The sequence below is a fragment of the Scyliorhinus canicula genome, chromosome 7 (assembly GCF_902713615.1).
Source record: "Scyliorhinus canicula chromosome 7, sScyCan1.1, whole genome shotgun sequence".
In the NCBI taxonomy this organism is placed as follows: Eukaryota; Metazoa; Chordata; class Chondrichthyes; order Carcharhiniformes; family Scyliorhinidae; genus Scyliorhinus; species Scyliorhinus canicula.
Window position 1 is genome coordinate 35,832,659 of NC_052152.1, and position 16,255 is coordinate 35,848,913.

The window sequence follows — 16,255 nt, forward strand, 5'->3', positions numbered from 1 at the left end:
TTTGAAAATCAAGCATAAAGGTGAAACATTAAACAGCACATCTTTCAGGAATTGCTGGGCTAAAACTGGCTTCTCTAGTGTGGGCATTCTACAGATATAGGCCTGTCCAGCAAATGTACAATATCTACTGTGTGGACCAGGAGATTAAAATGGGGAAGAGATAGCCAGCCCTCCCAACCAGACCAGGTTAGGCAGCCAACTCCAAATCCACCCGTTAAACTGGTAGCAGGAAGACTGAGCAACTGTGACTCAAGTTCCACATTTTACTAATTTGGTCTCCCATCCCGATCCACAACTGCCCATGATGGGGCCTGAACAATCACCACCAGCTCCGGATGCCCCCCCCCCCCCCCCCCTCCTCCCGCCATGTGGAATGGAGATGACACCATATAATCCAAGACATTCACTAATGCCACTCGGAAACAGCCAGCACGAGATAAGTGTGATGAGTCCCTCACTAATAGATTTGTGATATGCCTGTACCTAGCACTCGCCGGTGGCAAAGCTCAGATCAGGAAATCATTGTGAAACATCATGGGCATATTTTGATATGAGGTAGCACAGTGGTTAACACTGTTGCTTCACAGCTTCAGGGTCCCAGGTTCGATCCTGGCTTAGGTCCCTGTCTGTGCAGAGTCTGCATGCTCTCCCCGTGTCTCTGAGTGCGTTTCCTCCGGGTGCTCCGGTTTCCTCCCACAGTGCAAAGATGTGCAGGTTAGATGGATTGGCCATGGTAAATTGCCCTGTAGTGCGCAAAAAGGTTAGGTGGGGTTACTGGGATAGGATGGAGGTGTGGGCTTACGTAGGGTGCTCTTTCCAGGGCCAACACAGGCTCGATGGGCCGAATGGCCTCCTTCTGCACTGTAAAGTCTAGAATTACACACTAGACTGCCACGCAAGTAAATATTAGTACATAACGCAAAGCAAACAGATATAAAATAATCCTCAAACATTCTGGTTGCAACAGAATTGGAACCAACTTACGATGGAAGTATTGAAAGTACGTGGATGTTTGCACATTTTTGCCTTTTTTGCTTCCTTTCTGATGATGTCTGTAACTGTTTATAAAGCCAAAAACTACCTCAATAAAATTGTTTATTAAAAAAAAAGAATTGGAACCAACAATCATGGATTGCAATGGGGTTGGGGAAGGGAAAGAGCCCTGTAGAGGAGGGGCGGGGCGGGGTGGGGCCGCACTGATTGCGCAGGAAGGGAAGGGAACCACATATCTCTGCACAAAAACATCCCTACAATTAACAGGCATTGCTTAACCTCTCCCATTTTCCTGATCTTGTCAAAGCAAATTGTAAAAGAAAAAATTATTTGCCATTTCCTATTTTGTCAGCCTCATATCTGACAGCTGCTGTTACCTATCATTTTTAAGGTGCCCTATTCAAATTACTAAGAAATCTATATGCAGGACTTCTGATCACCCAATATGGAGTGCATACACTCCTGGCTTAGAGGCATAAACCTCTTCCCCATATGCCCAGAGATCAGGTTTCACCTGGCGGAACCTTGGTGTTAGGGATCCCAGTTGTACAGTGGTACTTCTGAACAAGCGCAGCTTTTATAAGCTAGAACCTATACTTTGCCAGTTAGGATAAGACTTCTCGCTGCAAAATTCTTTTGCAGGGTTATGTGGAGGCCAATGGGACGGGAAGATCCTTGTACCCAGTGACAGCACCTACCACTCCAAATCCAGGGTATTGCATGCCAAGTTGCGGCAGGCCTGAGCACCATGTGCCCCTGCTGTTCTTCTCACAACCAAACGCATAAAATATTTCGAACGAATGACCGACACCCGAAACAATCTCTCCACAAATAGTGCCTGACAGTGTTGAGCATTTACACCATTTTCTGTTTCTGCCTTCGCTTCCCAGCAGCCGTGGCTATTTCATTTTTTTCTACTTAAGAATTTTGGACGTGTTACTGATTCTTTGTCCTCTGCCCTCTATGGAAACAGAGCTTTATTAACACAAGTATGTAGAGACAAGATTGTTCCTATTAAGGTATGCAAATTCATCTTTGTGATGGCAAATCCTGAGAACCTAACAAAGACAAGGATTTTGGCAGGCGAACCACATACTCTGGTGACTTCTCAGCTGGGCTGCCAGCCAGCAGATTCCCTGGTATAATGAGCCTGTCTTCATTCCACATCTGAGCTGAGGACGACGTCTGTTTTTTCTTTGGTGTGCTTTGATTCAAACGTATACAGGAAACACACACGTTTCTTAGCTTTGTATCTAAGGCAAAAAACATCCATTGCAGAGAATTCCTTTTTTTAAAAAAAATCAGACCACATTTATGAGTCTGGAGACAATTAGCAATAAAAATGGACAAAAGATATCCAGTTAAAATCAGTGCTAGCAATGGTCAGTTTGCTAGTTCAGCATTCAGGAGTTTGAAACAAATAATCCTCCCCCATTTTCCAGGTACCAGAAAACTGTCCTCAATATCACAGCAGCTGGGCAACGTGCTCTGCCCTCACGCTGCTACTGTTCAGAAGATCCATTTCTTTTCTCTTCCCTTCCCTCCCTATGGAGAAAGCATCTATTTTTCAACTGATGCACATCTGAGGAAGAGGCCGGGCAAAGCGTGGAGGAAGAAGCCGATCGTTTTTGCTATCCTACTTCGGTAAAGCAATTTCTCAAACAAATGGGTTATCATTAGGTATTCGAATATTTTGTCATTTTTATCAGATGGAATTTAATTCCATCATCAAAGGCACGAGGTAATGAAATCAGCGGTGGCTGCTGTTAACAAAATTTCTTCTAATCATTGGTACGAAGAAGGCAGACTCACCCACTAATTTACGCACTAGACCTCATTCATGGTCCAAAGAAAATGTTAGTAATGTTGTGCATTACTGCAGAATGAGGTCTGTGATTAACTTGGGTGAACTCAGACTCTGGGGAAGGGATAGGTTTCAGAAGCACAAATGTCTCAAGTCAAAACAATTGTACTTCCTCCCCAAGTTATGTTATAGTGGACATCCTGGGCGGGATTCAGCTGGAGCGTTCTTTCTAGGCAGGACCATCAAGGTACTGATCCGATTTAAAGCCCAGGCACTGAATGACCGCTCTCCATGCCGCCTGTGCAGTGCCAAGGACACTCCCTTACCAAGTGCCAAAGCTCCTTTACCATGCTGACACTCTTTTGGGCTGAAGTGATGTTGCAGAACAGTCACGACTGGCTCCCCACTCTATCCACCTCCTCTTAGCTGTTCAGGAACTGACAGCTACTGAAACACACACGCTGCTTTGAATATTCCTCTCTTGCCCTTCAAGAAGTTCAAAATGAATAGCAAGACAAGCAGCTGTACAGATAGCCATGCACTGGCACTTCGAAAACAGGCTTGACAGAGGCCTAGGAATGCCTTACTTGCCTATTATTATCTCAGGACTGCTGTGCGACATGTGAAGAAAAAGAAATGTTTTGAAGAAGGATTAGTGTATACTCAGCAACAACAAATCACATATTTCTAATATCAAAATGTTAGTACATTTCATCATGCCCACCGCTGCCTTCTAAAATGTACACAGGATAATTTAGTCTCCCAGCAGAATGGATAAGATAGCATAGCCTAAACTAATAAATTGAGGCACATTAACTAGAATGACAGGCAACCAATAACTCTTAATGCAAGGTCAGGCAGGGCTTTGAGATTACGTTGCTAATGGAGGAAATTTAAATCCACTCATATTTCCTACCTTCAGATCAATACCACAGTGGCTAAGATGGATTGCTGTGTGCATGCTGAATGAAAAGTCTATATGTACTCATATTTCATATCTGCCAATCACTGTCTGACTGACACATACTGACTGCCCTCAGTGCAGTGACCATAGACCATACAGTACAGAAGGAGGCCATTCGGCCCATCGAGTCTGCACCGACCCACTTAATCCCTCACTTCCACCCTATCCCGTAACCCAATAACCCCTCCTCACCTTTTCGGTCACCAGGGGAAATTTATCATGGCCAATCCACGTCTTTGGACTGTGGGAGGAAACCGGAGCACCAGGAGGAAACCCACGCAGACACGGGGAGAACGTGCAAACTCTGCATTGACAGTGACCCAGCGGGGAATCGAACCTGGGACCCTGGCGCTGTGAAGCCACAGTGCTATCCACTTGTGCTGCCATGCTGTCCCAAAGTGAAGTGGGATTAAAATAACCCACACAATTGGATTGAATATTGAATGGTACCAGACGTCTGACATCTGTGCAGGGCCCATAATTAATTTTCATCCAAGATGCGCTCTGATATGCAAATAAAATATGAATTGAGTTTGTCAGAAACGAAAGTCTGCAAAGTTGAGTCAGGGATTAGGATTCACATTGTCATGGCTTTCTATGAACCATGTTTCTTCGGTGACAGATTACCTACATCAAAATGATTAACACTGCAATACACTTGCTACAAAGGAGTGACAAATGTTTGGTTTTCTGTTCTGGTTCATCTTCTTGTAATCTCCTCTCTGCCTTGCATCATTCTAGGAAAGCTACACTAAAAGAGCAGCAAGGAAGATAAAACAAATGTAAAAAGTCATTATCTATGCTTTCTCCTAGTCATAAACTGCCAAAAAATTTGAATTAGAAGACAGTAGATTTGCCAGCCACTGCTTGTTAGCATTTTGATGATGGGAATATGATTGTCAAACATCCAAGAGCTCCAATTCTCCCTGTGATGAAACGCCCAGTCTCGACATAACCTCTCCTTGCCAACTGGGAAAGGGATGGTTCAAACCTGCATTCTATTCCTCCAGGACACGGCATATTAAAAGCGCCCGCGCACTCTAGTGAGCTGCTTAACTCAATGGCAAATTTAAAAATGACCCCATGGCTTTTCTGAACAGGATTACGGCCAAACCCCAAAACGGTACTTTACACAGCCTAAAGATTAGCAACGGAAAGATAGGTATCTCGAGGAACGTCTGTAGCTGTCAAGACTTTCAGCTGAAAATTTACAGAATGACTTATCTGAGCTATTGTTCTTTAACTGAATGTTTACATGTTCACAGCCTTACTGGTGAACATGTGACTGAGCTGATCTCAAGCAGGGTGCCAGAAAAGGCATTACAATTGGCACCAGCATCCTTAGTTTAAGGAGGGAAATATCAACCAGGAATGTCACTTCTGATCATCATCCAATAGTCCCTGCTAAAAAGTGCCTGTTTGCCCACCCCTGGCTTAGACTGAGCTTAGTTTTGGTGGCCTGAAAACCCTCTGCAAGTTTTCACAGTCTTTTTGCCGTATGGCCAAGAAAACAAGGAGGTCGCGCCTTTGGATGCAAGAGAAGGAAATGAATGGAAAAAAAGGGACGTCAGATAAAACAATCCCCTGAATTATAAGTTCCTGAAATAAAAGTAAATAACGTTGAAAATGCAGAGCACGTCAGTCAGTATCAACAACAATAAGAACTTTTATTTATACGGCATCTTTAACATAATGAAACATCTGAGGAAAATTCACAGGAGCATTATAAAGCAAAGATTTGACTTCAAATCACAAAACAAAATTGGATAAAACAGTCCACTTGATTGGCATCCCGTCGGCCCCTTTAAACATTTACTCCCTCTACCATCTAGAAACAGTGGCAGCAGAGTGTTCAATGTACAAGATACACTGCAGCATCTCGTCAAGCCTCCTACGGTAAACCTGTGACCTATACCACCTAGAAGGATAAGGGGCAAGAGATGCATGCAAACTGCACCACCTACAAGCTCCCCTCCAAGCCATACACCATCTTCACTTGAATTGGAACTGTATTGTTTCGTCACAGGCTCTGGGTCAAAATCCTTGAATTCCATTCCTAACAGTGCTCTGGGTGTGCCTATACCATTTGGACTGCAGCAGTTCAAGAAGATGGCTCACCACCACAGCTCAAGGCCAATTAGGGGTGGGCAATGAATTCTGGCCTAGCCAATGATGCCCACATCCTGTGAATAAATAAATAATTTAAAAAGATTTAAGGCCTGGATTAGATGAGCGCAGATATCTAGGGTTGTGGAACTGTGGGAAATTACAGAGAAATGGAGGAGCGGAGCCATGAAATGATCTGGAAACAGGGATGTGAATTTTTAAATCAAGGCTTCGCTTAACTGAGAGACAATTCAAATCGGCGATCATCAGTTTACAATGGGTAGAATTTGGAGGGTGGCTCGGGCTGAGTTGGAATAGTCAGGTCTAGACATAACAACGGCATGGTTGAGGGTTTCAGCATAAGATTCGAGGTCAGGCGATGTTACAGAAATGGAAATAGTTGATCTTTTCCATGATCCAACATGTGGTTGGAAGTTCATCCTGGGATCAAATATATTACCAAGATTGCAAATATTGCAATCTAGGTTTAGTCCTAGACAATTGCCAGGTAGAGGGATGGAGTCTGTAACTTGGGAACATATTTTGGAGAGAGGACTGCAAACAATGTCTTCCGAATATTTAATTGAAAGAAATCTCTGCTCATCCAGTGCAGGATTTCAAACAAGCAATCTGGTAATTCAGAACAGCACAGGATTTGAGAAAGGTAATAAAGATGAGGGGACGTTACTACGGTAAGAACCTATATTTACCTATGTATTTCATGGCTTGGAGACATCCCAAAGTGCTTCACAGCCTGAAGCACTTTTGAGATGTGTTTGCAACTATTCTGCAGGCAAACTTGACACCCATTTTCTGTACCATAAGATCTCACAAACAACAATGAGATATTGGACTAGAATATCGCTTTTTATTCAAATTCTGTGATCCTAGTGATGTTGGCTGAGAGATAAATGTTGATCGGACCTCTGGGGGTACCTTCCAGCTCTCCTTCAAAATGCTATTGAGTCTATTTTTTCGACTGAACAGGGCAGGCAGGACCTCATTATAACATCCCATAGGAAAGATGGCATCTCTAACAGTACAGCATACCCTTAATAATTCACTGAAGAGCCAGCAAGACTATTTCTTCAAAACGTAGAATAGGACTTGAACCCATAACTGTCTTAACTCAGATGGAACAGCACAAGGCTGGTACCTTAATGACAGACTTTTAATCGAAATGAAATGAAAATCACTTATTGTCACAAGTAGGCTTCAAATGAAGTTACTGTGAAAAGCCCCTAGTCGCCACATTCCGGTGCCTGTTCGGGGAGACTGGTACGGGAATTCAAACCGCGCTGCTGGCCTTGTTCTGCTTTACAAGCCAGCTGTTTAGCCCACTGTGCTAAACCAGCCCCTGTAAGGGAACCAAAGATTATGGGGATAAGGCAGGAAAGTGAAGTTGAGGATTATCAGATTAGTTATGATCTCATTGAATGGCAGAGCAGACTCAATGGGCCGAATGGCCTACTTCTGCTCCTGCGTCTTATGATCTTACAGGCGGAGGATATCTGAGAAGTCTCACCTGACAAGTTAACTTGTCTTGTTCTTTCAAATATTGATTGACTGGCTGTGCTTTTCAGTCTTTCTTTTAGCACATATATAGTGCTCACTTCAGTAACATAACCTTTTAAAAAAATAAATAGCTGTGCTACACCATTCAAAAGAGGGGGGGGGGGGGAATCAATTCAAGAGGGAAGGGTATTGTGTGCTTTTCTTGTGTCCGAGTAATTCTCGATTGCTTCTACAAACAGCCCATTGACCCTTACACTGACAGATGGCAAATAAGCTCCTTTTTCTCTTGCAGCTGTTAAGACAGGAGTTTGGTCACTATAAACCCTGTTCCCAGTGGACCTCAGTTCATAACGCGGTCATTAAATATACCACAAGTAACACTAATAAGGTAGTCTAGCTCAGAGAGGTTGAGGACAGTCAATACAGGAAACAGGAAAGTCATGGTGTCACAGCAGTGACTACAATTTAATGCTGAATCTGTATAGGTCTGAGTAATCATTGGACAGCTGTACTATATACTTAACTCATGATATAGATAACCCAGGAGTCCTCGATTTTGTCAGTGAGTGCAAAGTGTAAGAATTTTCTATGCGCTCTTTTATTGATAAACAGAAAGATGTATTTATACAGGTTTTCAGAGTAATCATGGATTTATCTAGTAGACGACACCCGAGCTAAATTTACCCGCATTTAATCGCCCATTTTTGGATATACATGGGTATACAGTGGAGCAAATTTGAGGATTTGTGACCGATTGATAGTGCGTCATTGCAGAAACTCCTCAGCTCTGATGGGGACAGATTAGCTGCTATAACCTCACCCTACCATGTGTAAAAATACAAGTAGGTGGGGTTTACTGCAGGGCTGTATATCCCTTTTGTTCCACTCTTTGTTTCCTCGATGGACAGTGGAGATAGCCTAAATGGAAGAGGTGTTAGGGTTCAACTTGGGTGGCAGACAGGGAGGGAATGAGAGGCAGTTAAGGACCTGGTTAAGGAACTAGAGGGGGCCTGTGGCGCAGCAACAATTGAGAGAATAGCGGAGGGGGCAGGGTCGTCGCTAGTGGGAAAGGCCCAAATGGAGCAGTCGATGACCTTCATCAAGGAGCAATTTCACCAGCAAAGGAAGGAGATGCATGGCAATTGGTCAAAGGCTATTGAGGGAGCACTAGCACTTCTGCGAGGATCGATGGACCAGATAGAGATGTGCCTCGAGGCACAAGGGCGACGATATGTGATGTGAAGAAGATGGTGTCTGACCAGAGCGATCAGATCGTGTCCTCGGAGGCAGAGGTGAGGATCCATGCAAGTTACTGCGAGTGAAGGTGGAGGAGCAGGAGAAAGGTCCAGCCGGCAGAACCTGAGAATTGCGGGTCTTCCAGAGATATGTGATAAGCGAGTTGGATATAGATGGAGATGCTGTTGGTGCCAGTCAATGCACATGTGCCAAATTGCAATGATGTGTGGTTTGTAAAGGTATTATTGGGAGTGATCCCAGTCTTAGACACAAATTGTGTGATGAAACCGGAGGTGGACAGGTCGAGCCCTATGTCAATGGGAAGGTCGAGGTTGGCGAACGAGTTGGGAAGGTTTATGAACGTATGTGAATGTTTGACCTGTGGAGACTCAGAAACCAGGTGGGGATTTGCGAAAAGGTGCGGTCGGCAATTGGGAATTACGTGGAGGTTAATCAGAATGAGGAGGTGTCAGCGGCGACATTCTGGGACGCACTTAAGTGGTGGTCTGAGGGGAGATTATCTCGTTCAAGGCGCACAGAGATGGGAGAAGGAGGGAGGAGCTTGGACAGTTGCTGGACGAGATAGTCGAGGTGGATAGGAAATACTCGGGGGCTCCCACTAAAGAGCTGTTGGCAGAGAGGAAGGGTGTGCAGGGGCAGTTTGATAGGTTGATGATGGGAAAGGCGGTGGGGCAGTTACGAAGAGCAAGGGGGGTGCAGTATGAACATGGAGAGAAGGCGAGCTGTATGCTGGCCCACCAGCTGTGGAAGCAGGCGCTGTCTAGGGAAATTCTAAGGATGCAAACAGAGAAGGGGAAAGGTTGTATCAGAGCCAGGGAAGATAAACGAGATGTTATGGGGATATTATGAGAAGCTGTATAGGGCCGAGCTGGATGGACAGGATGGAGGCTTGGGATGGTTTTTGGATGGGTTGGAGCTTCCAAGGTTGGAGGAAGAGAGGAGGAAAGGTTGGAGGGGCCGCTGGAGCTGAGGGAGGTGATCAACATTATCAGGGGGATGAAGTTGGGGAAGGCCCCAGGGCCAGACGACTTCCCGTGGAGGTTTAGAAGGCTTTTGTGGCAGAGTTGGCACCGTATTTGTTGGCGATGTTTAGTGAGGCATTGGTGAACGGGGAGTTGCCAGTGACGTTGATACAGGCATCGATCACACTAATCCGAAAGGGGAAGGATCCATTGGGGTGTAGGTCGTTTAGACCCATTTCAATTTGGAGCAACTGCTGTTTTGGGGGGGGGGGGGGGGGGATTAATGCAGTCAGTAACGGAGCCAATTTGCTGAAACCTTCCTACTGTTTAAAACTGTCATAGGTCTCCCGTGACGCCTGCTCTAGTGTGCTTATTCAGTCTTATCCTCCTGGTTCTCCTACGCTGCAGCAATGACTAATGGGGTCGCAAGATATTGTGGCAAGAGACTTGGGGTACCGAGGTGACATCACCTCATAGTTGGTTGGAGGCTATTTCCCTTCTAAGAAAAGAGAGAGTACAGAACAGAGCCTCAGCTTTGGAAGGAATTCCTTATTTGTAAACAATAGCAACTCAACTGAACAGGCGTTAATATTATAGACGCGATCACCTAAAGAAACGCCAGCCTCAAACAAACACTTCAGTGAACTAAATTATATAGACACAGAATGGCTGTTTTCGCACTAGAAGTGCTGCAGCAGCAATGGACTTTCCTTCCCCCTTTCTACACCACCAACATCCCCCCTCCCCCACCGCTTGTTTTCACGGTAACATCATTGCAGTGTTTATGTAAGCCTTCGTGTGACACTAATAGAGATTATTCTTATTATTGTGTGCCAGGAGAAGCAGTGCTTCCCACTGACCCCTCCAGCTAAGCTGCCAAACTGCCTTCATTCCTGTGTTTCTACCTCCTGACATTCTGCATTCCCACCCACTCCTCCACCTTTCCCCATAAATATCAGAAGCTAATAATTACAATGTCAATCTTGGAAAGAAAAGACCCAGTGATGGTCTTATTAATGATTAGAATTTGGTTCGCTGACTGAACAGTAGGATTGGCCAAAATTTCAGACATAAGCCCTTTGTTAACTCTACTTTTATCTTTAGACTCTGACAAACCTTGGGCGAAATTCTCCGACCCCCCGCAGGGTCGGAGAATTGCCCAGGGTCGTCAGAAATCCCGCCCCCGTCGTGGCAGAAATTCTCCGCCACCCACCCGGGAATTGGCGGGGGCGGGAATCGCGCCGAGCTGCGAGCCCCCTGCGGCGATTCTCCGGCCCGCGATGGGCCGAGGTCCCGCCGTTGGGAAGCCTCTCCCGCCGCCGTGGTTCGAACCACCTCTGGTGGCGGCGGGTGCGGGCCCCCGGGGTCCTGGGGGGGGGGGGGGGGGGGGGGGCAATCGGACCCCGGGGGGTGCCCCCACGGTGGCCAGGCCCGCGATCGGGGCCCACTCTTTTTCTTCCACCGCCGCCGCCACGGCCTCAACCATGGCGGAGGCGGAAGGGAATCCCCCAGCGCGCATGAGCCGGCGGTGACGTCAGCAGCAGCTGACGCACCGGCGCATGCGCGAACCGGCGAAGGCCTTTCGGCCAGCCCCGGGTGTCAAAGGCCGCTGGAGCCTGTTTTGGCGCCAGTCGGCGTGGTGCCAGCCGCTCCGGCGCGGGGCTAGCCCCCAAAGGTGCGGAGAATTCCACACCTTTGGGGAGGCCCGACGCCGGAGTGGTTGCTGCCACTCCGCTACGCCGGGATCCCCCACCCCGCCGGGTAGGGGAGAATCCTGCCCCTTGTTTCAAATATTCTTTGACACACCTTGTTTCAAATATTTTCTGTTTTTATTTCAGGATGTTAGACTGGTGTTTCCAAACAATAGCTTTAATATCCACTAAGATCAGTTTAGCCTTAATTAGGATCCCTCAGTTCCGATTCAACTCAATTGAGGGGGTGTAGAGGGAAACCTACATTAACAAGAAAAAAGCATAATTGCATGCTTTTTATTCAGTAAAAAATTACAAAATAGCAATAAGTCATAAAAGGGACAGCAATAATAAACATTTAATAAGTTATGAGGCAAAGCTGAAGATTTGAATTTCTATTTGTCAATCAGGCCTCAATCTTTTGACCCAAGAAGTGCACACACTCGTAAAGTGTCAATGGCCTCTTCTGAAATCCCTCCCTTGTACACGAGTTGACGAGATTTTTTGAGGTGGATTTCTGTTTCTATTTCTTAGTTAGGTGTAGGCAGTTACAGATGAGCAATGCCAGAGCATTCCACAGGGTTAAGTGATGTGGTAGGAACTGATCATTAACAGGGAACTTGTTAGGCCAATTGTGTATCACAATGGGCAGCGTGGGGCAGTCAACTGTTGAGAATTAATGCGTAAGCTCCCTGGGGTGATTTGTTTTACCACTGCAGCTGCTTTGCCCTTTTGCTATGGGCTTTACATGAAACAAAAAATGGCAGGGGTTCACCTTCCCAGCAACCTTGTTTACCCAACACTTAGATAAGACTGAGCAACACAGCAGAAGCAGCAGCTTAGAGGGAGGTGATTTAAAGTGAGACACAAAGATAATAGAAAAAAGGCATCGAGTTGGGAGCGAACTCCAGCTGTTTCTCAGCAACAGCTGCAAAGAGTTACGGAATTTCAAGTTGCAGAAATTTGTTGAGTTTATGATGGTCCAGCTGAATACACTGCAATTAGAGCATCAACAGCTACTTCCAAGAGTCTGGGAGGAGAAGCGATGATTAACTCCTCGGTGTAGGGGGAAGGGCGAGTGGCACAGCAATAAACACAACCATAAAACAACACCGGGAGGATCAGAAGGAGCTGGAGGAGGATTGTGGGGTCAACTGTGCTAAAGTCATCAGATATGTTGAGGAGAACGAGGAAGGGTAGTGTAACATGGTCACAGAGGCAGAGGATGTTATTTGTCACAGTCATTTGGTGCTATGGGAGGAGAAAGCACCCGATTGAAGAGATTCAAACACAGAATTACGGCAAAGACAGGCATGTATTTAGGAACCGGCAACATGCTCATGGCTTTGGAGAGGAAAAGGCGATTTGAGATAGGGCTGGAAGAACAGGAGGGTTAATTGTGGGCTTTTGAGGGGGGGTTAGTGACAAGGTTTTAGAAAGACATGGGGTACAGCACATGAAGAAAGGGAACCATTTTCAATGTCAGTTGTGATGGGGGCTAGATGATTAGCAGGTTGGTCAGAATAGAGTCAAGGAAGCAGGAGGTGACCCCCCACGGAAAAGCTAAGATTGACTACGATATTCTTTTCTGACAGTCTTAGCTGTTCCAAGCTGAAAGCATACATTTATATGGGCCCTGTGCACTACAGGGGGGCACGGTAGCACAGTGGTTAGCACTGTTGCTTCACAGCGCCAGGGTCCCAGGTTCGATTCCCGGCTTGGGTCACTGTCTGTGCGAAGTCTGCACGTTCTCCCCGTGTGCGTGGGTTTCCTCCGGGTGCTCTGGTTTCCTCCCACAGTCCAAAGCTGTGCAGGATAGGTGGATTGGCCATGCTAAATTGCCCTTAGTGTTCAAAATTGCCCTTAGTGTTGGGTGGGGCTGTGTTATGGGGATAGGGTGGAGGTGTGGACTTGGGTAGGGTACTCTTTCCAAGAGCCGGGGCAGACTCGATGGGCTGAATGGCCTCCTTCTGCACTGTAAATTCTATGATTACCCGGGTTCGATTCCCAGCTTGGATCACTGTCTGTGCGGTGTCTGCACATTCTCCCTGTGTCTGCATGGGTTTCCTCCTGGTGCTCCGGTTTCCTCCCACACGTCCTGAAAGACGTGCTTGTTAGATGAATTGGACCTTCTGAATTCTCCCTCTGTGCACCCTAACAGGCGTCGGAGTATGGCGACGAGGGGCTTTTCACAGTAACTTCATTGCAGTGTTAATGTCAGCCTACGTGTGACACTAATAAAGATTATCTATTTTGTGACACCTGTGAGGACTGCAGTACGTGGCTAATAACAGCATTCTATCTGTGGACCCAGGTGCTGGAACATCATTTTATGACCAGATGCCATATCAGAAGCCTGCTGATCAGACAACTGGAGATGTGAAAGGAATAGATATGGGCAAAGAAAGCCCAGCTGGAGCTCAGCAGCAATGTTAAGTCCAACACAGCATGTAATTGTGGCTACAGTTACAGCACAACGAGAGACTAACTCCGCGGCTCTGTAAAAGGATGTGGTGGACCACAAGTACACTCATCTCTGAGCACACATACTGTGCAATCACAGTCTTCACATCGATTTTACTTCCTTGGTTAGTTTTAATTGTCTCAGGACTTGATAATTCACTGTCTTAGAATTTAAAAGCAAGAAAATCAATCGTGATGAGTTAGTACAGGAGTAATAGATGGCAAGAGTAAGAATCCATTGAAATTGGAACAGAAAATTACCACAGAAGGTGTTTTGTGTCTGAGTCACTTCCACCTATCCCCCACCCCAATCCTAGAAAATAAATTCTGACACTTACAGAAGAAATGAATTTATTTAAAGCAGCAGCAATGATGTTTAGCTTGTGCAATTTAACCTTCTGAAAATTTTTCAATCAGCAACTGCTACCTAGTTACCCATTTGTGATCCGGATTGTATTTTAAGAGTACTGACTACACTGCAATTCTTGTAAATTAATACAAGATCGTGCTAGATATCTGATTGGAATGTACAGAACACATGCCTGATCAAAGTCATAATCCGAACATGTTAAGGATCATCCAGAAAGTTAAGCCAGACACTGGTTTGGCAGAAAGTCAAGTACTCGCATAGCATTCACCAGAATCTTTACAATAAATGTCTGGTCTCCCAAGATACTGAGTCATTAAAGCATATAGATAACACTACCAGATGTGCATTCCAGATCAGCGCCTGTACATTACATTAATAAAATGGGTTGTATTAAAAATATGTAGAATATCAATTTAAGTGTAATTTATTCTGAAGCTCCACAACAATCATAGAACATGTATTAAAAATATGTAGAATATCAATTTAAGTGTAATTATTCTGAAGCTCCACAACAATCATTAGAACATAGAACAGTAACGCCACAGACACGGTCACTTCGGCCCTCACAAGTTGTGCTGTGAGCCATGATCACCCTACTCAAACCCACGTATCCACCTATTACCGTAACCCCAAGCCAACCCCCCCCCTTAACCTTACTTTTATTAGGACACTACGGGCAATTTAGCATGGCCAATCCACCTAACCCGCACATCTTTGGACTGTGGGAGGAAAACCAGAGCCCCGGAGGAACCCACGCACACAGGGGGAGGACGTGCAGACTCCACACAGACAGTGACCCAGCCGGGAATCGAACCTGGGACCCTGGAGCTGTGAAGCATTTATGCTAACCACCATGCTACCCTGCTGCCCCAAAAATCCATAAGAAACTTGAGTTACTATGGGAATATCAAGTGCATGTGACAGATAAGCATTTCCCCAGAAACATGTGAAGCAGGGCATTTTAGTCGGAAGAACATTAACCGTATCTGTAAGATTGTTACATGGATGGAGGAAGATCTTGAGGGACAGGTCAGGAATTGACCATGCAAAAGGCAGATGAAGGCTAATTTGCACAAGGGGAACTGAAGATAAAAGCAAGGAAGAGTCACAGAATTTGTACATGGCAAGTGTGTTCATATCGTACATGAAGGATTTTAGAGCCATTTAAAGTTAATGTGGACAGGGACGATTAAGGGAAAGGTATTTTTTTAATTCTTAAAGGTTTCAGGATGGTAAAAGTTGAAAGGTTGCTTTTGGTGATCAACAAGAGAAGAGACTAATAATTATTGTTACGTGACTGACGTGAAAATATTTGTTTCAACGCAACGGGCTATTAGAACATGGAACGCTTCATCACAAAAGACTATTGAGGCAAAGGTTATAATACAATTTAAAAGGGAACCGGATTCCCATTTGAAAAGGAAGAACACAGGGGGATATGGAAAGGCCAGAAAAATCAAATTGCAGTGGACAGTATTATTTGCATCCTTCTGCGCGGTCATCTTTGTCGTTAGTCCATCAGTTCAGGATCTTATTCCTTGGATGAGCTAAAGCCAAAAAAACACTGATTCTTAGCATTCCCACCTCTCATCTCAATCCAGCATTGCGAATGATGCTCTAGAACTAGAGGGCATGTTATGGAGCCGCCCCGTCGCCCATTTAAGACAGAGTTGAGGAGGAATTTCTTCTCTCAGAGGGTAATGTTCTGTGGAATTCTTTACTGCAGAGGTTGGGAGATTAAGTATGTTCAAGGTTGAGATAGACAGATTTTTAACCAGTAAGAGAATCAAGGATTATGTTTTAAGGCGGGAAAGTGGAGTTACAGATTATATGGCGGAGCAGACTCAATGGGCCGAGTGATCAACTTCTGCTCATATGTCTTACGATCTATTCCCCTGCTGCATTCTTTCAGTGGGATCCATAATCCACACAAGGAGTTGAACTTTCTGCTCAGAGATAGCCGACAAGGGATTTACGTGAGCAATAGAACACTTAGAGATTTGGGACCACAAAGTGCTTAGAATCTAAGTGCACAATTAGAAACTGAATAAACAAAGAGCACAATGTAGCATGAGGAACAAGTACTTCATATGAAAGGCGGAATACAGTCGACTCATGATCATTCAAAGT

General features: G+C 45.4%; 1 protein-coding gene across 1 annotated transcript in view; it reads right to left on the bottom strand.

Moving 5' to 3' along the window:
• Positions 1 to 16,255, bottom strand: part of dcbld2 (discoidin, CUB and LCCL domain containing 2) — a 123,113-nt gene that overhangs the window by 68,116 nt on the left and 38,742 nt on the right. The window lies entirely within an intron of this gene.